Here is a 21,691-nt window from a genome sequence, read left to right as displayed (position 1 = left end):
GAGTCCAAACGGAATGAAACCTTCGGAAACATGATTTTCTCATCAGATAAGATCCAGGAGACTTGGAACCTCCGTCAAGAAAGCCACGAGGCGGTCACGAGGGTGGAGGGCGTGCCCCCTGCCTCGTGGGCCCCTCGAAGCTCCACCGACGTACTTCTTCCTCCTACATATACCTACGTACCCCCAAACGATCAGGGACGGAGCCAAAAACCTAATTCCACCGCCACAACTTTCTATACCCATGAGATCCCATCTCGGGGCCTGTTCCGGAGCTCCGCCAGAAGGGGCATCGATCATGGAGGGCTTCTACATCATCATCCAAGCCCCTCCGATGAAGTGTGAGTAGTTTACTTCAGACCTACGGGTCCATAGTTAGTAGCTAGATGGCTTCTTCTCTCTTTTTGGATCTCAATACAATGTTCTCCCCCTCTCTTGTGGAGATCTATTCGATGTAATCTTCTTTTTGCGGTGTGTTTGTTGAGACCGATGAATTGTGGGTTTATGATCAAGTCTATCTATGAATAATATTTGAATCTTATCTGAATTCTTTTATGTATGATTGGTTATCTTTGCAAGTCCTTTCGAATTATCAGTTTGGTTTGGCCTACTAGATTGGTTGTTCTTGCCATGGGAGAAGTGCTTAGCTTTGGGTTCGATCTTGCGGTGTCCTTACCCAGTGACAGAAGGGGCAACAAGGCATGTATTGTATTGTTGCCATCGAGGATAACAAGATGGGTTTTTTTATCATATTGCATGAAACTATCCCTCTACATCATGTCATCTTGCTTAAGGCGTTACTCTGTTTTTAACTTAATACTCTAGATGCATGCTGGATAGCGGTCGATGAGTGGAGTAATAGTAGTAGATGCAGGCAGGAGTCGGTCTACTTGTCTCGGGCATGATGTCTATATACATGATCATACCTAGATATTCTCATAAATATGCCCAATTCTGTCAATTGCTCAACAGTAATTTGTTCACCCACCGTAGAATACTTATGCTCTTGAGAGAAGCCACTAGTGAAACCTATGGCCCCCGGGTCTCTTTCTCATCATATCAATCTCCATCACTTTATTATTGCTTTGCTTTTACTTTGCCTTTTACTTTTTACTTTGCATCTCTATACCAAAAATACCAAAAATATTATTTATCATCTCTATCAGATCTCACTTTCGTAAGTGACCGTGAAGGGATTGACAACCTCTAAGCGCGTTGGTTGCGTTGAGCTATTGTTTTTGTGTAGGTACGAGGGACTCGCGCGTAGCCTCCTACTGGATTGATACCTTGGTTCTCAAAAACTGAGGGAAATACTTAGGCTACTTTACCGCATCGTCCTCTCCTCTTTGGGGAAATCCAACGCAGTGCTCAAGAGGTAGCAGTCGCCAACCTAAAATTGGGAGGAATCACTGCGGCCCTGATGGCTCTGCTGAAACACTCGGGACCTGAAACGTGCACTCTGCCGCCAGTCGGGTAATCTCTGCCGTGGCCTTCTCTGTGTGCTCTGTTGCTGTCGACCAGACCTTGAACGAGAATAGATCTCCCATCAAAGCCTAGCTCCCTTGGGTCGACTGGTATTCTTTGCTCGCCACTGTGAGGGCGTCTGTCATCATGTCGCCGAGGCACATATGACCCACTCCTCGGAGGAGGCGTGGGCACTCGACAACGATCATTGTGGTCAAGGCGGTGATCATATTGCTCGTGGGTTCTGTATTGATCTTGCTTGTGCCCACGTCCTTCACGCCGCGGGCGCGATCTTGGGCTGTGGGCCGACTGTACTGTATCCGCCACCACAGACCTGCTATGAATCCTATTCCGTGACTGAGACACTGCTGTGTTCTGCTCTCCAGCTGCTCGGAGCAAGGCCTGGATCTGCATCAAACCTCTGCCAGCCTCCGAGTGGGAAGGCTGGATTGACTCTGCTATTCGGGCTGCAGTTGTGAGATTTTGAATCGGAGTGCGGTATACCTGAGTTTGAGGCGGAAAAAGCTGCCGTCGACTGGATTCAGGGATCTGCTGCCGAGCACGCTCGTCGGTGCATGCTGCAGGTTCTCCAGTCGAGTGCGCTCAGCCAAGTTGGCTAGGCGCGCTTCCTCCAAGGCTCGGGCTCTGGGGGTTTCTCCAATGATAGGAGTGTGAAGTGCATCCATATTGCGGCGGCGAAGCTCTTCCCTTTGCTGTGAAGAAAGGGGCTCGGGCGGTACTCTTCGTGAACGCGCGACGGATCGCCGCCGCCATCACCACCGTCGTCGCGGGGAAGCCAGGAGGACTGGGTGGTCCATTAACCATCAAGACTTCCGCCGCGGGATCGCTGCTGTCGCACATGGATGCGGTCTCGACGCAGCCAGTCGAACAGGCCGTAGAGAGTTTTGTTGGGCTCGATTGCCACGACTTGTGAGGTGGTCGACTAGCGGGCCACCGCGTGTCTCACCCACCACTGGAGCCGCGACCGACCGGAACGCTTGTGCCATCGAACAGCGAGGGATGAGGACACCATAGGAACCGACCGATACTGGGTCGACGGTTGCCGGAGAAGAACACCGCGGACGCACGCGTGAAAGTGCGTCGCCCCGCGGACGGGGAGCGCATCGACGTCGAGCAGAGCTTCCTGAAGCCAAGCGTAGTCGTCGGCGATGAAAATGAGCGCACCGAGATGGATCTCGCGACCCTCAACCAGTCCGCCGGAGGACACCATGATGATGAGAATCGGAACAAATCGCAACTCCACCAAAAAGTCGCTAAGACACCTGCCCCACGGTGGGCGCCAATTGTTGTGGATCTAAGACTGACAGTAGAATGGGGGGTATGTATGGGGAGGCAAGATCCTAGCTATGGCGAAGTTGTACACACAAGTTTTACTAGTTCAGGCCCTTCGCGGAGGAAGTAACAGCCCTACGTCTCGGTGCCCGGAGGCGGTCGACTAGATTATGTATGTGTGTTTACAGGGGGTGCGAACCCTTGTGCCAGTGGAGGGGGGTGGCTTATATAGAGTGCGGTTAGACCCTAGCCAGCCCATGTTACAAGGGTTTTAAGGTATATCAAGAGGGGGCGTTACTGGTAACGCTAGCAATAAAGTGACATAAAGGTCTATTAAGTCTATGAAGTAAATGTTCGACCATTGCCGTGCAGAGTGACTTTAGATCTTTTGTCCATCGAGTGGTAGTTGTCGCGGTCGAGTGACTTCGAGTCTTCCGAGTGGAATGCTTCGAGGTCGAGTGGATTATGTTATCCCTCGAATGCTTCTGGTTTTAGGGTGATGTCCTAGGGGAGGGTGTCTAGGTCAGGCCTATGACCCTACCCTAGGTACATAGCTTCATTAAGCGGCGGTGCCGCCTCTATTCTCTATTCCTCTTTGTGGCACAAGGAAACAGAAGGATGGCCATGATGGGAACGACGCTCGCCAAATATCCGTGCTCCTCTGTTAAATATGCACGGTTGCAGCAGCAACGTCTATTCCGCTCCAAAATAGGAAAATGTCTTTTTATAATGAGATTTTTATGACAGAAGTCCTATGAAATTGGAGTGCATCCCTTAAGGTTTTTTACCAGTGATTTGCAATATGTTTCATTTTTATGTGTTCTGATACTTAAGTGTGTGTGTGTGTGATGTTTTCTTCATCGATAACATGATGTTTCATGCTTATGGACATGAAAAAGGTATGGGTTTTGGATGGATGTTTGCTGCAATGGTGTGCTCATGGGTATGACGTGGAACCAAGTGCCTCTGCTGATGCTATATTAAAAGATAAGGCTGTTAGCAAAGAAATCGAATTTTTTTATCAGGGGCAGTTGGTTTATTGTTTTAAACATCTTCTCATTTTTTGTTTGTCAACACTTCATCACGAATCTCAGTGAACCTTACTAGCACAACTGACTTGTCGACCTCTTAATTGTGATACCTACTATAGTACTAGGTGTTTCTCTTGAACTTTTAGTTATGAAAGAAATTATATTATCTATTCTATGTAGGTTGGCCCCGCCACATTTCAAGCAAAGTTACAGTCCCATCTTCTTTGAAATGTTGATCAGGTTATAAGTTTTACGGGGCCAAAAATATGTCTAATATTCCACATCGAGTCACCGTGACACAATTCATTAAATCCATTCTGCGTGTTGAACATAACTAATGGACATAATTTACTCTGGTGAAGGAGAACATCAAATCCGAGACGCATCAACTTATAGATACTCGATTGAAGCCTAGGTACTTGTAATATTTTATTCCAGAAAGCTATGCTACAGATTAATGCGCTATATAAAGTGTTCTCCTTTATTCTCATGTTTCAGTTTCGTATTGTGGTGATTTATGTTGGCTTAAGAGGCACTTCTGTTTTCTCTTTTTGGCTTGGTTGTTGGACACTATGGTAAACAATCTTTTTTTTGAAGCCACAACAGAAAGTCTTTGAATTTGGTAAATATTCAGTAGCTAAATAGATTGTTGTAGTACTGCAGTGCACATCATAGATATGACATAGTGATCCGAAATTTTTATAGTTAACAGACTTATTTCTACAATTTCTAGTCATAGACTCGTCATAGTATTCTATGAGATTCTAAAATATGCATATAAATGACCCCACCCCAAAACACACTCGAACAATGGAGGCATCCCAACGGTCGTGCTGCTCACGCGCTCCCTTAATCACCAACGGCCCAATCCGCAGCCGCCACGGCACCCAACCACAACCCCACTTGCCAGTCGCTTGCTCCAGGGTCCGGCGGCCAGATAACGCACCTAGACGGCATGGAGTTGAGGCGGCCGCCCCATTCCGCACTGTCCCAGGCGCACCTCTACCGGGTCGGTCTCGACCCGCCTCGGCCGTTCTGGAACCGGACAATGGTGGCTGGATCGAGGTGCACAACCGGCATCGACAGTGCCGTTATGAGGCGGCGCACTCAGTCAATCGGCTCGTCCACCCCAAGCTTTGGATCCCTCGATGGATGCTTGGCAGATGTTTTAAGTGTTTGGACTCAGGGCACAATAAAGCAGAGTGCTCTGGAGAGATTCATTGTCATCGTTGCTGGGAATCTGGCCACATCGCCCATGACTGCCCGCCTCGCCCAGCCTCTTTGCTTTCTTCTCCACCACATCTCAGATCCAGCCACTGCCCGCCCAACCGCGCCCCCACGGTGCTGTCCGCATGCCTGCCCCCTGCATCCAATGACGTCGCGCTCCATCATGCGGGTTCTCGACTTAGCCACCACGCCGCCGTTCACCAACAAGCGCCACCGCGTTCCACACCCCACCGCCCCCACCAGTCACAATGGCGCACTACCTACCCCTGGCTCGCGTCCGCTTCCCGGGGGAGGTCTGATAACCCACAAGTATAGGGGATCGCAATAGCTTTCGTGGGTAGAGTATTCAACCCAAATTTATTGATTCGACACAAGGGGAGCCAAAGAATATTCTCAAGTATTAGTAGCTGAGTTGTCAATTCAACCACACCTGGAAACTTAGTATCTGCAGCAAAGTGTTTAGTAGCAAAGTAATATGATAGTGATGGTAACGGTAAAAAAAGGGTAACGAAAGCAAAGTAATGTTTTTGGTATTTTGTAGTGATTGTAACAATAGCAATGGGAAAGTAAATAAGCGTAAACCAGTATATGGAAAACTCGTAGGCATCGGGTCAATGATGAATAATTATGCCGGATGCGGTTCATCATGTAACAGTCATAACATAGGGTGACACAGAACTAGCTCCAATTCATTAATGTAATGTAGGCATCTATTCCGAATATAGTCATACGTGCTTATGGAAAAGAACTTGCATGACATATTTTGTCCTACCCTCCCATGGCAGCGGGGTCCTAATGGAAACTAAGGGATATTAAGGCCTCCTTTTAATAGAGAACCGGAACAAAGCATTAGCACATAGTGAATACATGAAATCCTCAAACTACGGTCATCACCGGTAACGGATCATAACACATAATAGGTGACTATAGACTTGCAAGATAGGATCAAGAACATTCATATATTGATGAAAACATAATAGGTTCAGATCTGAAATCATGTCACCCGGGCCCTAGTGAGAAGCATTAAGCATAGCAAAGTAATAGCAACATCAATCTCAGAACATAGTGGATACTAGGGATCAAACCCTAACAAAACTAACTCGATTAGATGATAAATCTCATCGAACCCATCACCGTCCAACAAGCCTACTATGGAATTACTCACGCACGGCGGTGAGCATCATGAAATTGGTGATGGAGGATGGTTGATGATGACGACGGCGACGAATCCCCCTCTCTGGAGCCCCGAACGGACTCCTGATTAGCCCTCCTGAGAGGTTTTAGGGCTTGGCGGCGGCTCCATATCGTAAAACGCGTTGAAATCTTCTCTCTTATTTTTTTCTCCCCGAAAGCAGATATATAGAGTTGGAGTTGGAGTCGGGAGGTCTCCAGGGGGCCCACGAGGTAGGGGGGCGCGCCCTAGGGGGGGGGGTGGTGGCCCCACCCTCGTGGAAAGGGTGTGGGCCCCCTGGTCTTCATCTTTGGCGAGGATTTTTTATTATTTATTGTAAGATATTCCGTGGAGTTTCAGGTCATTCCGAGAACTTTTGTTTTCTGCACATAAAACAACATCATGGCAATTCTGCTGAAAACAGCGTCAGTCCGGGTTAGTTCCATTCAAATCATGTACGTTAGAGTCCAAAACAAGGGAAAAAGTGTTTGGAAAAGTAGATACGACAGAGACGTTTCAACTCCCCCAAGCTTAAACCCTTGCTTGTCCTCAAGCAATTCAGTTGGCAAACTGAAAGAAATAAAGAAAAACTTCTACAAACTCTGTTTGCTCTTGTTGTTGTAAATATGTCAAGGTAGCATTCAAGTTTTCAGCAAAGATTATAACTAACCATATTTGCAATAATTCTCAGGTCTCATGAGTACCCATATCAATAGCATAATCAACTAGCAAGCCATAATAATAAATCTCGGATGACAACACTTTCTCGAAACAATCATAATATGATATAACAAGATGGTATCTTGCTAGCCCTTTCTGAGACCGCAAAACATAAATGCAGAGCACCTTGAAAGATCAAGGACTGACTAGACATTGTAATTCATGGTAAAAGAGATCCAATCATAGTCACACCCAATATAAATTAACAGTGATGAATGCAAATGACAGCTGCGCTCTCCAGCTAGTGCTTTTAATAAGAGGGTGATGACTCAACATAAAAGTAAATAGATAGGCCCTTCGTAGAGGGAAGCAGGGATTTGTAGAGGTGCCAGAGCTCGGTTTTGAAATAGAGATAATTAACATTTTGAGCGGTATACTTTCATTGTCAACATAACAACCAAGAGATGGCGATATCTTCCATGCTACACACATTATAGGCGGTTCCCAAACAGAATGGTAAAGTTTATACTCCCCCTCCACCAACAAACATCAATCCATGGCTTGCTCGAAACAACGAGTGCCTCCAACATACATTAGGTCCCAGGGGGAGTTTTGTTTTGCAATTATTTTTGATTTAGTTTGCATAAAGCATGGGACTGGGCATCCCGGTGACCAGCCATTTTCTCGTGAGTGAGGAGTAGAGTCCACTCCTCTTGAGAATAACCCGCCTAGCATGGAAGATACAGGCAGCCCTAGTTGATACATGAGCTATTCGAGCATACAAAACATGATGATTATTTGAAGGTTTAGAGTTTGGCACATACAAATTTACTTGGAACGGTAGGTAGATACCGCATATAGGAAGGTATAGTGGACTCATCTGGAATAACTTTGGGGTTTTAAGGGATTGGATGCACAAGCAGTATTCCCGCTTAGTACAGGTGAAGGCTAGCAAAAGACTGGGAAGCGACCAACTAGAGAGTTACAACAGCCATGTACATGCATTAAAATTAATAAACATTGGATGCAAGCATGAGTAGGATATAATCCACCATCAACATAAATATCGTGAAGGCTATGTTGATTTGTTTCAACTACATGCGTGAACATGTGCCAAGTCAAGTCACTTAAATCATTCAAAGGAGGATACCACCCCATCATACCACATCATAACCATCTCAATAGCATGTTGGCACGCAAGGTAAACCATTATAACTCATAGCTAATCAAGCATGTCACAAGCAACTATGATCTCTAATTGTCATTGCAAACATGTTTATTCATAACAAGCTGAATCAAGAACGATGAACTCATCATATTTACAAAAACAAAAGAGGTCGAGTTCATACCAGCTTTTCTCATCTCAGTCAGTCCATCATATATCATCATAATTGCCTTTCACTTGCATGACCGAACGATGTGAATAATAATAAGAGTGCGCGTGCACTGGACTAAGCTGGAATCCGTGAGCATTCAATAAATAGGAAAAGACAAGGCAATATGGGCTCTTTTGTCAGATAAATAATAATGCATATAAGAGCCATTTCAAGAATTTAATCATGGTCTTCTCCTACTGACCCCCAAAGAAAGAAAAGAAATAAAACTATTTACACGGGAAAGCTCCCAACAAGCAAAAGAAGAACGGGAAATATTTTTGGGTTTTCTTTTTAATTACTACTACAAGCATGGAAAGTAAATTAATTAAAAGCTACAGCTAAATTTTTTGGTTTTTTTCCTTAAGGTTTATTAAACACACAAGAAGAAAGCATAAAAGGAAGTAAACTAGCATGGATGATACAATATAAAAGTATGAGCACCGACATCTAGCAATGAGTGTGTGTGAACATAAATGTAATGTTGGTGAGAAATACGTACTCCCCCAAGCTTAGGCTTTTGACCTAAGTTGGTTTATGGCCACAGCTGGCCTGGCTGATATCCATAATAATAGTTGTTGGGGTCGTACTGTGATGCAGCGGCTATTGCCTCCTGAGCTGCAGTGTGGCGACGAGCGGCCTCCGCTCTCCTCTCGTACTCATCTACCTCCTCTCTGGTAATAGTATATCCTCCTCTTGCTTGATAATCAAAGAAAGCAGGAGCAGGGAGAGTAATATGGACAGCACGGCGTCTATCAAAGAATAGTCGGTACTGGAGAGGTGATTCGTTCCTCTCAACAAAATGGTGAGAAACCATAGAATCAAAATCTAAATAAGCAGGAGGCAACTCCATGTCTCCTTCACGAACGTCTATCTCAAGAAATTTAGCTAAGCGGGTTGCATAAATTCCTCCAAAGAAATCTCCATTATATCTATTATGATGCAACCGACGAGCTACAATGGCTTCCATATGATAAGATTGGTCTCCTGACACAACACTCCTGAGAATGCTAAGGTCATGGACACACATGTGACATGCTTCATCCTTAGCATTTATGCACCTACCTATGAAGAGAGCAAAATAATGTATAGCAGGAAAGTGAATGCTCCCTATGGTAGCTTGCGTTATATCTCTAGATTCCTCTACAGTTATACTAGCAAGAAAGTTTCTAAATTCAGATTTAGGGGGATCCCTAACACTACCCCATTGTGGAAGTTTGCAAGGAAAAGTGAAATCCTCTAAGTCCATGGTATAAGATTTGTCATAAAGATCAAACATGACTGAAGGAGAATTACGCGAAGATGAATACTCAAACCTCCTCACAAAAGAGCTTGTGAGATCATGATACTGGGGGCATTTGTTTGCCTCAAAGTCCTTAAGACCGGCATTACGCAAATATGCATTAAATTCTTCTTTAATTCCTGCTCGATCCATAAAATTTTCAGCTCACAAGGACGCACTGGAGCGTCTCTTGGTGGCTCTTCGTCAGCATCACGCATTGCAAGCCTGGGTCCTTGCTTCCTTGAAGAACCACCTTGGAACATTTCCTAAGCATATTTCTTCCTCTGAAAAATTCTGAAAATTTTTAGTAACTTCAAAATAAAAGTAAACAAAACTCAGTAATATTGATAGCAACTACTCCTACAAGTGCCTAGAGCCTATGTCATATTTCTTCTTGACAGTAGGAAGAGGAAATTCAAAACCTCCAAATACAATCGATGGAATTTTTCCGATAGAATTGATACTATGAACTTGAGGTTGTTTCCTTGGAAAGTGTACCATATGCTCATTACCATTAACATGAAAAGTGACATTGCCTTTAGTGCAATCAATAACAGCCCCTGCAGTATTCAAAAAAGGTCTTCCAAGAATAATAGACATACTATCGTCCTCGGGAATATCAAGAATAACAAAGTCCGTTAAAATAGTAACGTTTGCAACCACAACAGGCACATCCTCACAAATACCGACTGGTATAGCAGTTGATTTATCAGCCATTTGCAAAGATATTTAAGTAGGTGTCAACTTATTCAAGTCAAGTCTACGATATAAAGAGAGAGGCATAACACTAACACCGTCTCCAAGATCACATAAAGCAATTTTAACATAGTTTCTTTTAATGGAGCATGGTATAGTAGGTACTCCTGGATCTCCAAGTTTCTTTGGTATTCCACACTTAAAAGTATAATTAGCAAGCATGGTGGAAATTTCAGCTTCTGGTATCTTTCTTTTATTTGTAACAATATCTTTCATGTACTTAGCATAAGGATTCATTTTGAGCATACCAGTTAATTGCATATGCAAAAAGATAGGTCTAATCATTTCAGAAAAGCGCTCAAAATCCTCATCATCCTTTTTCTTGGATGGTTTGGGAGGAAAAGGCATGGGTTCTGAACCCAAGGCTCTCTTTCTTTACCATGTTTCCTAGCAACAAAGTCTTTCTTATCATAACGTTGATTCTTTGATTGTGGGTTATCAAGATCAACAGCAGGTTCAATTTCTACATCATTATCATTACTAGGTTGAGTATCATTATGAACATCATCATTAACATTTTCATTAGGTTCATGTTCATTGCCAGATTGTGTTTCAGCATCAGACATAGAGATATCATTTGGATTATCAGGTGGTTCAACAATAGGTTCACTAGAAGTTTGCACAGTTCTATCATTTTTCTTTTTCTTCCTTTTTGAAGAACTAGGTGCATCAATATTATTTCTCTGAGAATCTTACTCAATTCTCTTAGGGTGGTGAGGGAGTCCTGGATTAGGGGGTGTTCGGATAACCGAACTATACCTTCAGCCGGACTCCTGGACTATGAAGATACAAGATTGAAGACTCCGTCCCGTGTCCGGAAGGGACTTTCCTTGGCGTGGAAGGCAAGCTTGGCGATACGGATGTTCAGATCTCCTACCATTGTAACCGACTCTATGTCACCCTAACCCTATCCGGTGTCTATATAAACCGGAGGGTTTTAGTCCGTAGGATAACATACACATCAACAATCATACCATAGGCTAGCTTCTAGGGTTTAGCCTCTCTGATCTCGTGGCAGATCTACTCTTGTACTACCCATATCATCAATATTAATCAAGCAGGACGTAGGGTTTTACCTCTATCGAGAGGGCCCGAACCTGGGTAAAACTTCGTATCCCTTGCCTCCTGTTACCATCCGGCCTAGACGCACAGTTCGGGACCCCCTACCCGAGATCCGCCGGTTTTGACACCGACATTGGTGCTTTCATTGAGAGTTCCTCTGTGTCGTCGCCATCAGGAAGGATGCCTCGTCCCGTCTTTAAAGACGGCACCATTGCTAAGGGAGCTTTGGCTGTCGGCCAAACCCTCCGGCTAGGCGGTTTTCTTATGACCACCTGTTCAGCTTCTGCGCCGACGATGACCTCTCGAGCCATCGAAAACAATCTTCATGTCAACTCGGAACTTGCCGAGCAGTTAGATCCAATAGAGCTTTCCTCCATAAACGAGCTCTTGGATCAGATTGGGCCTAAAACCGATCTGAGAGAGATTAACTCTCCCCAAGCCACCCATCATGTTGCCGTGGTAGAGGGACAATGCGGCGACCCTTCATCTAGCTTAAGGACTCGCTACGTCCGGATTCCCGATCCCTCCAAGCCGGATGTCCGCGGAGGGGAGGATATCACTCAAGACTTGAACCTAGAATTAGGCGACGGACTGGATTCATTGGACGACATCCAGGAATCCAAATTTTCGAGTTCGGAAATTCCTCGGCCTCTGAGCCTCAGAAGGGGTAAGGCTTCAGATTTAATTCCACCCACCCACCCGAACATTAGCGATCTATCCCAAATCAGGCAAGAGCCCAAAGAAACAGTACATCATTACCGGGCCAGATTCCTCCTGGTTATGAACAGGATAAAGGGCTGTCGCGAGGAAGACACAATTTCATTCTTCTGCAATAATTGCACGGACAAGGGAATACTCAACGCCATAAGTCGCCATGATATTACACGCTTCGCTGACTTAGCATCCATAGTACGAAAGTACTGTGCGATGGAAAGCGTCCAGAAAACTGAAACAAAATTTTGGGACAATCCGGCCCTTAAGGCAAGCCGAGTCCGAAATAAAAGGGTGCATCATCGCCAGACACCCGGGTCAAACACCAAAAGGAAAAAACCCTCTACAGGGCATGGAAGCGTACTGGAAGGATGGCTTAATGGACCCTGTAAAATTCATAGTACAGAGGATGCCACACCAACTCACAGCCTTAGAGCATGTTGGATACTCCGGCAGGTGGCCAAAATTGGCGAAAACCTCCTAATTCCGGAGGCCACAGAAAGCCACCCCAGAGACACCAATACGGTATTAACAGTCTTCGAGACCTTCGCATCAAATAATATGCGAAAAAGGACACTCCGCAGCCTTGCCGAAGTCTACCAAGTAGCAACAATAAACCCATGGAGTGACACGGCCATTACCTTTAACGCCAGTGATGAACCTAAATTCCAAACAGCCCGAGCACCAGCTGCATTGGTCCTCAATCCAATAGTGGATGGATTTCGTCTTACCAAGGTACTCATGGACGGCGACAGCGGATTGAACCTCATCTATGAGGAAACTCTTCAAAAAATGGATATAGACTGGAACCGCATCATGCAAAGCAACACAACCTTTCGAGGAATAATCCCCAGTCGGGAAGCGCGCTGTACAGGAAAAATCACACTAGATGTGGTGTTCGGCATGCCGGACAATTACAGGTCCAAAGAGGTCACGTTCCAGGTGGCCCCGTTCAACAGCGGTTATCACGCTCTGCTAGGGCGGGAAGCATTCACAATCTTCCAAGCAATACCCCATTACGGGTACATGAAGCTCAAGATGCCCGGGCCTAATGAGATCATCACTCTCGCTAGTGATCCGGACGTAGCACTCCGCGCCGAAAACAAGACAGGCGCATTGGCCCTCGAGGCACTATCCGAAGCCCTAGCGGCTGAGGAGCTGACTACGCTGCGCTCTACGGTGAATAGGGACGATGTGGTACTCGACAAACGATCCAAATCCACCTCCTTTAAACCAGCGGATGAAATAGTCAAATTCCAAGTCCATCCAACGGACCCCAATAAAATAGCTTCCATCGGGGCACAGTTAAACCCTGATGTCAACGCCGCATTGCGAGAGTTCCTACGAGAGAACTGGGACATTTTCGCCTGGCACCCTTCAGACATGCCAGGAATCCCACGCAGGCTGGCCGAGCACAACTTAAATATCCAAACAGGATTCAAACCTGTCAAACAAGCTCTTCGGCGTTTTTCCGAACCTAAGAGACAGGCTATGGGAGAGGAGCTAGCAAAGCTATTAGAGGCTGGCTTCATCAGAGATATAAAACATCCGGACTGGCTAGCAAACCTGGTGTTGGTACCAAAGAAGGACAAATCCTGGCGCATGTGTGTTGATTTTAAAGACCTTAACAAGGCTTGCCCAAAGGATCCCTTCCCCTCCCCCGCATCAATCAAATTATTGATGCTACCGCAGGACACGATTCGTTGTGTTTCCTCGACGCATATTCTGGCTACCATCAAATCAAGATGGCAGAACCAGATCAAGCTACAACAGCATTTATCACACCATATGGGCCATTCTGCTTCAACATGATGCCCTTTGGGCTCAAAAACGCTGGTGCAACATATCAGCGCATGATTCAGACATGTTTGGCAAGCCAGATCGATAAAACTGTGGAGGCATACGTAGATGATGTGGTCGTCAAAACAAGACATGTTGAATCTCTAGTAGACGACTTGAGGCTCACATTTGATAATCTCTGAACATACGACATCAAGCTCAACCCGGAAAAATGCATTTTTGGCATTCCAGCCGGAAAGCTCTTGGGCTTCATTGTATCGAGTAGAGGAATTGAAGCAAATCCAGCAAAGATCCGAGCTCTGTCGCAATTGGATATCCCAAAGGACCTCAAACAAATACAAAAGTTAACCGGATGTGTGGCGGCTCTAAGCCGCTTTACCTCCCGCTTGGGAGAAAAGGCCCTTCCCCTTTACCGCCTCCTTCGGCGCACCGAACACTTCAAATGGACGGACGCAGCCACGACCGGACTCGACGAAATAAAAGCCATACTGGCAACAAACCCAGTCCTGGCCGCGCCAAACACCGGTGAACCAATGCTATTGTACATCACAGCAACACATCAGGTTGTAAGCGCAGTGCTCATCGTCGAACGAGAAGCGGACGGACACAAATTCCCCCTTCAAAGGCCGGTCTATTATGTGTCCACTGTCCTCACTCCCTGCAAATCATGGTACCCGCATTATCAAAAGATTGCGTACGCGGTATTCATGGCATCCCGGAAGCTACGACACTACTTTCAAGAGTGTTTAATAACAGTAGCCTCAGAAGTACCACTTAATGACATTTTAAACAACCGTGACGCAACGGGCCGGATTGTGAAATGGGCCATCGAGCTCCTCCCGTTCGACATAACTTATAAGCCACGACGAGCCATCAAGTCACAAGTTTTGGCCGACTTCGTCGCAGAATGGACGGAGGCCGAACTCCCTAGAGAGTACGACACATATTCAAATTGGATCATGCATTTTGACGGCTCCAAAATGTTGGCTGGACTGGGGGCTGGCGTCGTTTTGACGTCCCCCACAGGAGACACAGTTCAATACGTACTACAGATTCTGTACACGGACTCCAACAATGCAGCCGAATATGAGGCCCTTCTACATGGTCTCCGGATGGCAGTATCCATGGGCATCCAACGCCTAGAGGTGCGCAGGGACTCGAACCTCGCAATCTCCCAAATAAATGGAGACTTCGATGCCAAGGATACGAAAATGGCAGCTTACCGCAACGCCGTCCTAAAAATGTCAGCTCGGTTCGAAGGACTTGAATTTCACCATATAGCCCGGGAAAATAATCAGGCGGCAGATGTCCTGGCACGCATCGGTGCAAAACGCGACGTAGTCCCCCCCCAACATCTTCTTGGAAAGGCTTTTCAAGCCATCCGTGGCATGGGAAGGGGAGCCGAACAATAACAGCCCGGACCCAACCGCACTGCCCGACACCGAACATTCTGATACAATCGGAGGCTCTGCCATTGAAGTAACACCTTCAGCCCACGTAATAATGGCCGTCATCGCCCCATGGACAGAACCATTCCTCGCCTACCTTACTAGGCAGGAACTCCCCGAGGACCAAAATGAGGCACGCTGCATAGTGCGGCGATCCAAAGCCTACAGAGTCCACGAGGGAGAGCTTTATAAGAAAAGCACTACCGGAGTCCTTCAAAGGTGCATCTCCGAAGAGGAGGGGCGGAATCTCCTGGCTGAAATCCATGCCGGACTCGGCGGTCATCACGCTGCAGCCCGGTCCCTGGTAAGCAAGGCCTTCCGCACAGGCTTTTATTGGCCGACGGCCCGGGCAGACGCTTAGGACTTAGTCCAACGATGCGCCGGCTGCTAGCTCTTTGCAAACCAAAGCCATATGCCACCCACCGCCCTCCAAACTATCCCCATCACTTGGCCCTTTGCGGTCTGGGGGATTGATATGGTTGGACCCCTTAAAGGCGGAACCCATAAGCACAAATACTTAATGGTCATGGTGGATGAGTTCACCAAATGGATAGAAGCCAAGCCTTTTAAGACGGCTGAATCCGGACCTGTGATAGACTTCATATCCGGGATTGTACACCGTTATGGCATCCCCCACAGCATCATCACTGATAACGGCACGAACTTTACGGCCGACGAGGTAAAACTCTGGTGCAAAAACATGGGCATAAAGCTCGATTACGCTTCCGTCTATCACCCACAAACTAACGGCCAGGTCGAACGTGCAAATGGTCTTATCATGAGCGGCATCAAACCCAGACTAGTGCGGACCCTCAAGGAATCTAACACGCACTGGGTAGAGGAGCTCGACTCCATACTCTGGGAGCTGCGGACCACGCCGAATCGCACCACCGGATACACACCATTCTTCATGGTGTACGACGCAGAGGCAGTTCTGCCTTGCGACATAATTCATGACTCACCTCGAGTGCGCATGTACGAGGAAAGAGAAGCCGAGCTCGATCGGCAGGACAGTTTGGACGCATTAGAGGAGGAGCGTGACATGGCGAAAGCCCGTTCCGCATTCTATCAATAGCAAGCTCGAAGATACCAAAGCAGAGAAGTACGGGCCAAAAATTACAACGTTGGCGAATTAGTTCTACGCCTGTCGGACAAGAAAAAGGACAAACACAAGCCCAAGTGGGAAGGTCCCTTCATAATTGACCAAGTCCTGACTGGTGGAGCGTACCGCCTGTGAAACGCATCGGATAACCGACTCGAGCCGAACCCATGGAACGCAGCCCGTCTCCGAAGATTCTATGCCTAGCGCTGGATCCTGTGTTTGTCTCCTTACTCTGTCCATTTTTATATACCGTCCGTCTTACATTTCTCTCCTTCTCCCTTTTTCTCTCTCTTATAACCTTTAAAGGCTCACAAATTAACGCGCTATCCGCGCTCAGTAAACCTGGGGGCTTCTTTAAACAGAAGCTTATTTATACGGGCTTCATGCCTAACACATGTGTCAAACTTCCGCATGTACCTTTTATTCACCATTATATGCATCGATATGACTTAAGTTTTGTCCAAGCTGGGTTGCCTGGCTCCTGTGCTTACCCCTACGTTCCCGATTATTCGGCTAGGTGGTAAAGGGAGCACCTCTGCGATTGTTACTGCCGGATAAGCCGGACGTGTACCTCAGACTGGGTGAAGCCGAAAGCTAGCATTCTTAAGAGAATATTCGGTCGGTGAACTAAAGATGATCTTTTTATTTATCTATGTGCCCCCAGGCGTTTTTCCTGCGTTTCTTTTCGCAACATGGACATGCACTTTAGGGCATGCCCCCCAGGGAAAGGAACCCCTAACGGAACTATTCTCCCTGGAAGATGTTTCTTACTAACCATGTAATATAACATAACTAGTCGGGCACTTGTCTGTTCACGCACTAATGACCCCTACGCCTGGTCTCCACGCATTCCCCGGTTCCTATATAACAACATGGGAATTCAGACACACTCCGGACCGTCAGGCCCCGAGGTTGAAGCGAAAAGGTCGGCCATGACAAATGATCTACAATCCGGCTAGAAGGCACTATAAATGTCAATTCAATTACATAGTCATTTTGACTGATTGTATTCCTCTTCAATACCATCTAACAGTCTGTCTAATTTACAGTCCTGCTGGGAGTACTTTGTGGCCAACTCTACTTGGCCGTACACTAAGCTTACAGGGATCTCCTTCCCATCGGGCCCTATAGGACTGACCTCGGCCATGTGGTTGGGGTCAGCCTTTGAGTACCGCGTCTTCACCATGGCCCAGGCCTCCCTAGCGCCTTGACGGCAGGCTGATATCTTCCACAATTGGAAGCTCCGCCGTGCTCCCTTTAGCTTCTCCGCAAGCTCTACAATACCTTCGGGCATGGAGACGGATGGCCACAGGGCCTGGGCGACACCTCGCATCGCCTGCCGAACTCGATCGAGCAGTTGCGAGAGCTCGGGAAGAAGGTCACCCGTGGAACCGGGCATCTCCTCCGCCGGACGACCTGTTAACACACCTACAGACATTGCTCTGTCAGTCGACTTCCCCGTCAAACTTTCTCTCAAAAGGTTCGTTCAAGCACTTACTAAATATGCCGCGCCGAAGCCGCTGATTCTCCTTCACGGAGCCTGATAGCTGGGCACGAACGTCTTTCAGCTCGACGCCCAGCCGGGTGTTGGCATCTTGGAGAACGTTCTTCTCCCCCATCACCTTTAATAGCACCCTCTCACCAGCCTTTAGCTGGCGCAGGAGATGTTGCTTTTCCAGATTCAATCCGGCGCCATCTGCAACTTTATTTGTCAGATTCGCACCAAAGCCGTGCTTCGCAAAATACTTATCTTTCGAAATGTATATTACCAGAGGGGGCCTCCTTAGGCTCCCCTGCCGCGGCTAGTGCGGCCTCCAGTTGGGCTTTGCACTCTTCCAGCTCCTGGGACAGTAGGGAATTCTTTTCTGTAAGAACCTGCATATCAAATGATCCTTAAACCAGTTATTCTAACTGTTTCATGTCTCGGGGGCTACTGCTACATATATATTTACCAAAATTTTCTTACCCGTATGTCTTTTATATATTGCTCCGTGGCTCTGGCTAGACCATTTTGAGCAGCACGGAGGTGCGCATCTCCCGAATTGAAGGCTTCTAATGCCTCTTGGGAGAAGCAAGCGTCGCGAAGAATTGTCCGGCGACGCCTGTGGTTCATGGTGCTTTCCACCTCAGAGTTGGTGGCAGACAACCCGTCCACATCCTCCGTTGGAGGAACGTCCGGCACACGCCTTGCGTTCGCCTCCGCCCCCGGACCAGGCTTTGGAGCCTGGCTGGTGGAGGCGCGATTGGCAGCCTCTCCGGATATAGTCCGGCGAGGTCTCTTTGCCCTGAAGAGGGCACGAGTGTCAAATGTGCCTCGAAGGTATAACAACTAGGGTAAAGGGGCGCGCCATACCTTTGCGCCGATGCCTCGGTCCGGACTGCACCTCTTTTCTGCCCACAGGGCCCTGCGGCCCCTCGTTGGCTTGTCGCCACAGGTTCGGCCTTCCGCCTCAAAAATCTCCCCTGCAGAGTTCGGTTGCAGTCAGGAAATTGAACACGCGTGGACGGACCCCTATCCGGGGTACTGGGACTTCGATCTCAAGTACCTGGGGTGTCAGGATTAGCCCTGGGTAATCGGCCGTAATGGCCACCAAGGCGTTGTCCTCGCTCAACTGATGGAACACTCCATCAATCAACTCCACAGATATGTCCGGATCCTCTTGAGAGGCCGGGTCGAGAGACCGTCCTGGGTCCTCGGGTTGTGGAGGCGGGCTGCTTATTTCCTTAACAGCCCGGCGCAGTTCCAGCGTTGAAGTCATCAGACTAAGTATTTAACAATGGGAACACTAAGCGGATGAGCAAGTAAATGCGACTACTTACCCAGCTTGGGGGATTGTGCATAGAGAATCCACCCTGTGGGTTGACACGGAGAAATTCCTCCTCTTCTCCCTTGTACAAAGTGGACAAGATCTTTAATAGAGCGGCAACTGAATTCGGCCCTTTACGGCCGTAGCGGGTGGCTTCGTCCTCCCTGTTGAAATCCCACATGGGGTGACTTCTATACTGAAGCGGCTGCACCCCCCGCATGATGCATTCGGCCATAACTCCGATCATGGCTAGTCCAGAATGGGCCAATAATCTTATTCGTCCCATCAGGTAAACGATGTCCCTGTCACTTTCCCTTTGAGGGATCCGTGGTCGCCAGCTTAGGCGCTTCTTTAAGGGAGCACTATCAAATTCTGGGAGGCCGATCCGGACATGATCCGGTAGCGGGACGTCTTCTATATAGAACCATTCCGAGGGCCAATCTTCGGACGCCTTCTTTGGGGTTCCGGACAGATATCCGGTCCCGGCGATGCGCCATACTTCGGCTCCGCCCACTTGATACATTGACCCTTTCTTGGAACGGGGCATGAGGCAAAATAGCTCCTTCCACAGTCTGAAATGAGCTTCAATACCCAAGAACAGCTCGCAGAGGGCTACAAAGCCCGCGATATGCAATACTGAGGCAGGCGTGAGATGATGTAGCTGGAGGCCGTAGAACTCCAGCAGCCCCTGGAGAAATGGGTGGATGGGAAATCCGAGCCCCCTTATTAAGTAAGGGACAAGGCACACCCGCTCTCCTTTGGATGGATTAGGGGCATTCTCTGCTTGCTCTCTGCCGTTGTAGACGGCAAGACCGGCTCGAACCGGGACCATATAGGCCGGGGGGGAATCCCTTGGTCTGGAGCGTCACTAGCTCGCTATGCAGAGTGGAACATCTCTCCCAATATCCAGGCTTCGGGCTGGAAGGGCGAGCGGAGGAGTTGCGGCGGCTGGCCATGGTGGAATGGACCTTTGTCGGATGCGCTCTGATGAACACTCGTGGAGGGGAGAAGGTGCGGATTGGATCTAAATCCTCGTCACCTTAAATAGGGCAGCTCATTTACGCGGCTAGGGGTGTGAACGTAAAAACACTCAGACTTTTCATATTCGTTTGACACGTGGGAGACGGCCATTATTGGGCGAAGAAGCCAAGGAGCGCAACATCTACAAGAAACCGGACTTTATTCAAACAGGTACACGGAATTTGGAGGAGAACCCGCCTTGCAATGCCGAAGACAATCTGCGCGCCGGACTCATCGTCATTGAAGCCTGGTTCGGGGGCTACTGAGGGAGTCCTGGATTAGGGGGTGTTCGGATAACCGAACTATACCTTCAGCCGGACTCCTGGACTATGAAGATACAAGATTGAAGACTCCGTCCCGTGTCCGGAAGGGACTTTCCTTGGCGTGGATGGCAAGCTTGGCGATACGGATGTTCAGATCTCCTACCATTGTAACCGACTCTATGTAACCCTAACCCTATCCGGTGTCTATATAAACCGGAGGGTTTTAGTCCGTAGGACAACATACACATCAACAATCATACCATAGGCTAGCTTCTAGGGTTTAGCCTCTCTGATCTCATGGTAGATCTACTCTTGTACTACCCATATCATCAATATTAATCAAGCAGGACGTAGGGTTTTACCTCCATCGAGAGGGCCTGAACCTGGGTAAAACTTCGTGTCCCTTGCCTCCTGTTACCATCCGGCCTAGACGCATAGTTCGGGACCCCCTACCCGAGATCCGCCGGATTTGACACCGACAGGTGGCCTTCAGGATACAAAGGTTCTTGAGTCATTCTACCAGTTCTAGTAGCCACTTTAACAACATAATTATTTTTCTTACTATTCATCTCATTGAGCAATTCCTTTTGAGCTTTAAGTACTTGTTCTACTTGAGTGGTAACCATAGAAGCATGTTTGCTAACAAGTTTAAGTTCACCTCTAATATTAGCCATATAATCACCCAAATATTTAATCATATCAGCATGTTGTTTTAATTGTCTACCAAAATAAGCATTGAAGTCTTCTTGCTTAAACATAAAATTATCAAACTCATCCAAGCATTGACTAGCAATTTTAGCTGGAGGGATTTCAGCTTTATCATATCTATAGAGAGAATTTACCTTCACTACCTGTGTCGGGTTATCGAAGTCTGGAGGTTCTTCAATAAACAAAGGATTAAGATCATATGTTTCTTCAATAGGTGGTAAATTAAGACCATGTATTTCTTCAGTAGGAGGTAAATTCCTAACATCTTCAGCTTTAATACCTTTTTCTTTCATAGATTTCTTTGCCTCTTGCATATCTTTGGGACTGAGAAATAGAACACCTCTCTTCTTCGGAGTTGGTTTACGAATAGGATCATTAATTGGAGCAGGAGCTGGCTCGGGAGGTGCCCAATTATTTTCATTTGTCAACATATTATTCAATAAGATTTTAGCTTCATCCGGTGTTCTTTCCCTGAAAAGAGAACCAGCACAACTATCCAGGTAATCTCTGGAAGCA

The sequence above is a fragment of the Triticum urartu genome, chromosome 3A (genome assembly GCF_056163025.1).
Source record: "Triticum urartu cultivar PI428250 chromosome 3A, HENAU_Tu73, whole genome shotgun sequence".
In the NCBI taxonomy this organism is placed as follows: Eukaryota; Viridiplantae; Streptophyta; class Magnoliopsida; order Poales; family Poaceae; genus Triticum; species Triticum urartu.
The sequence above is the reverse complement of the archived record's forward strand: the minus strand, read 5'-3'. Positions refer to the sequence as shown.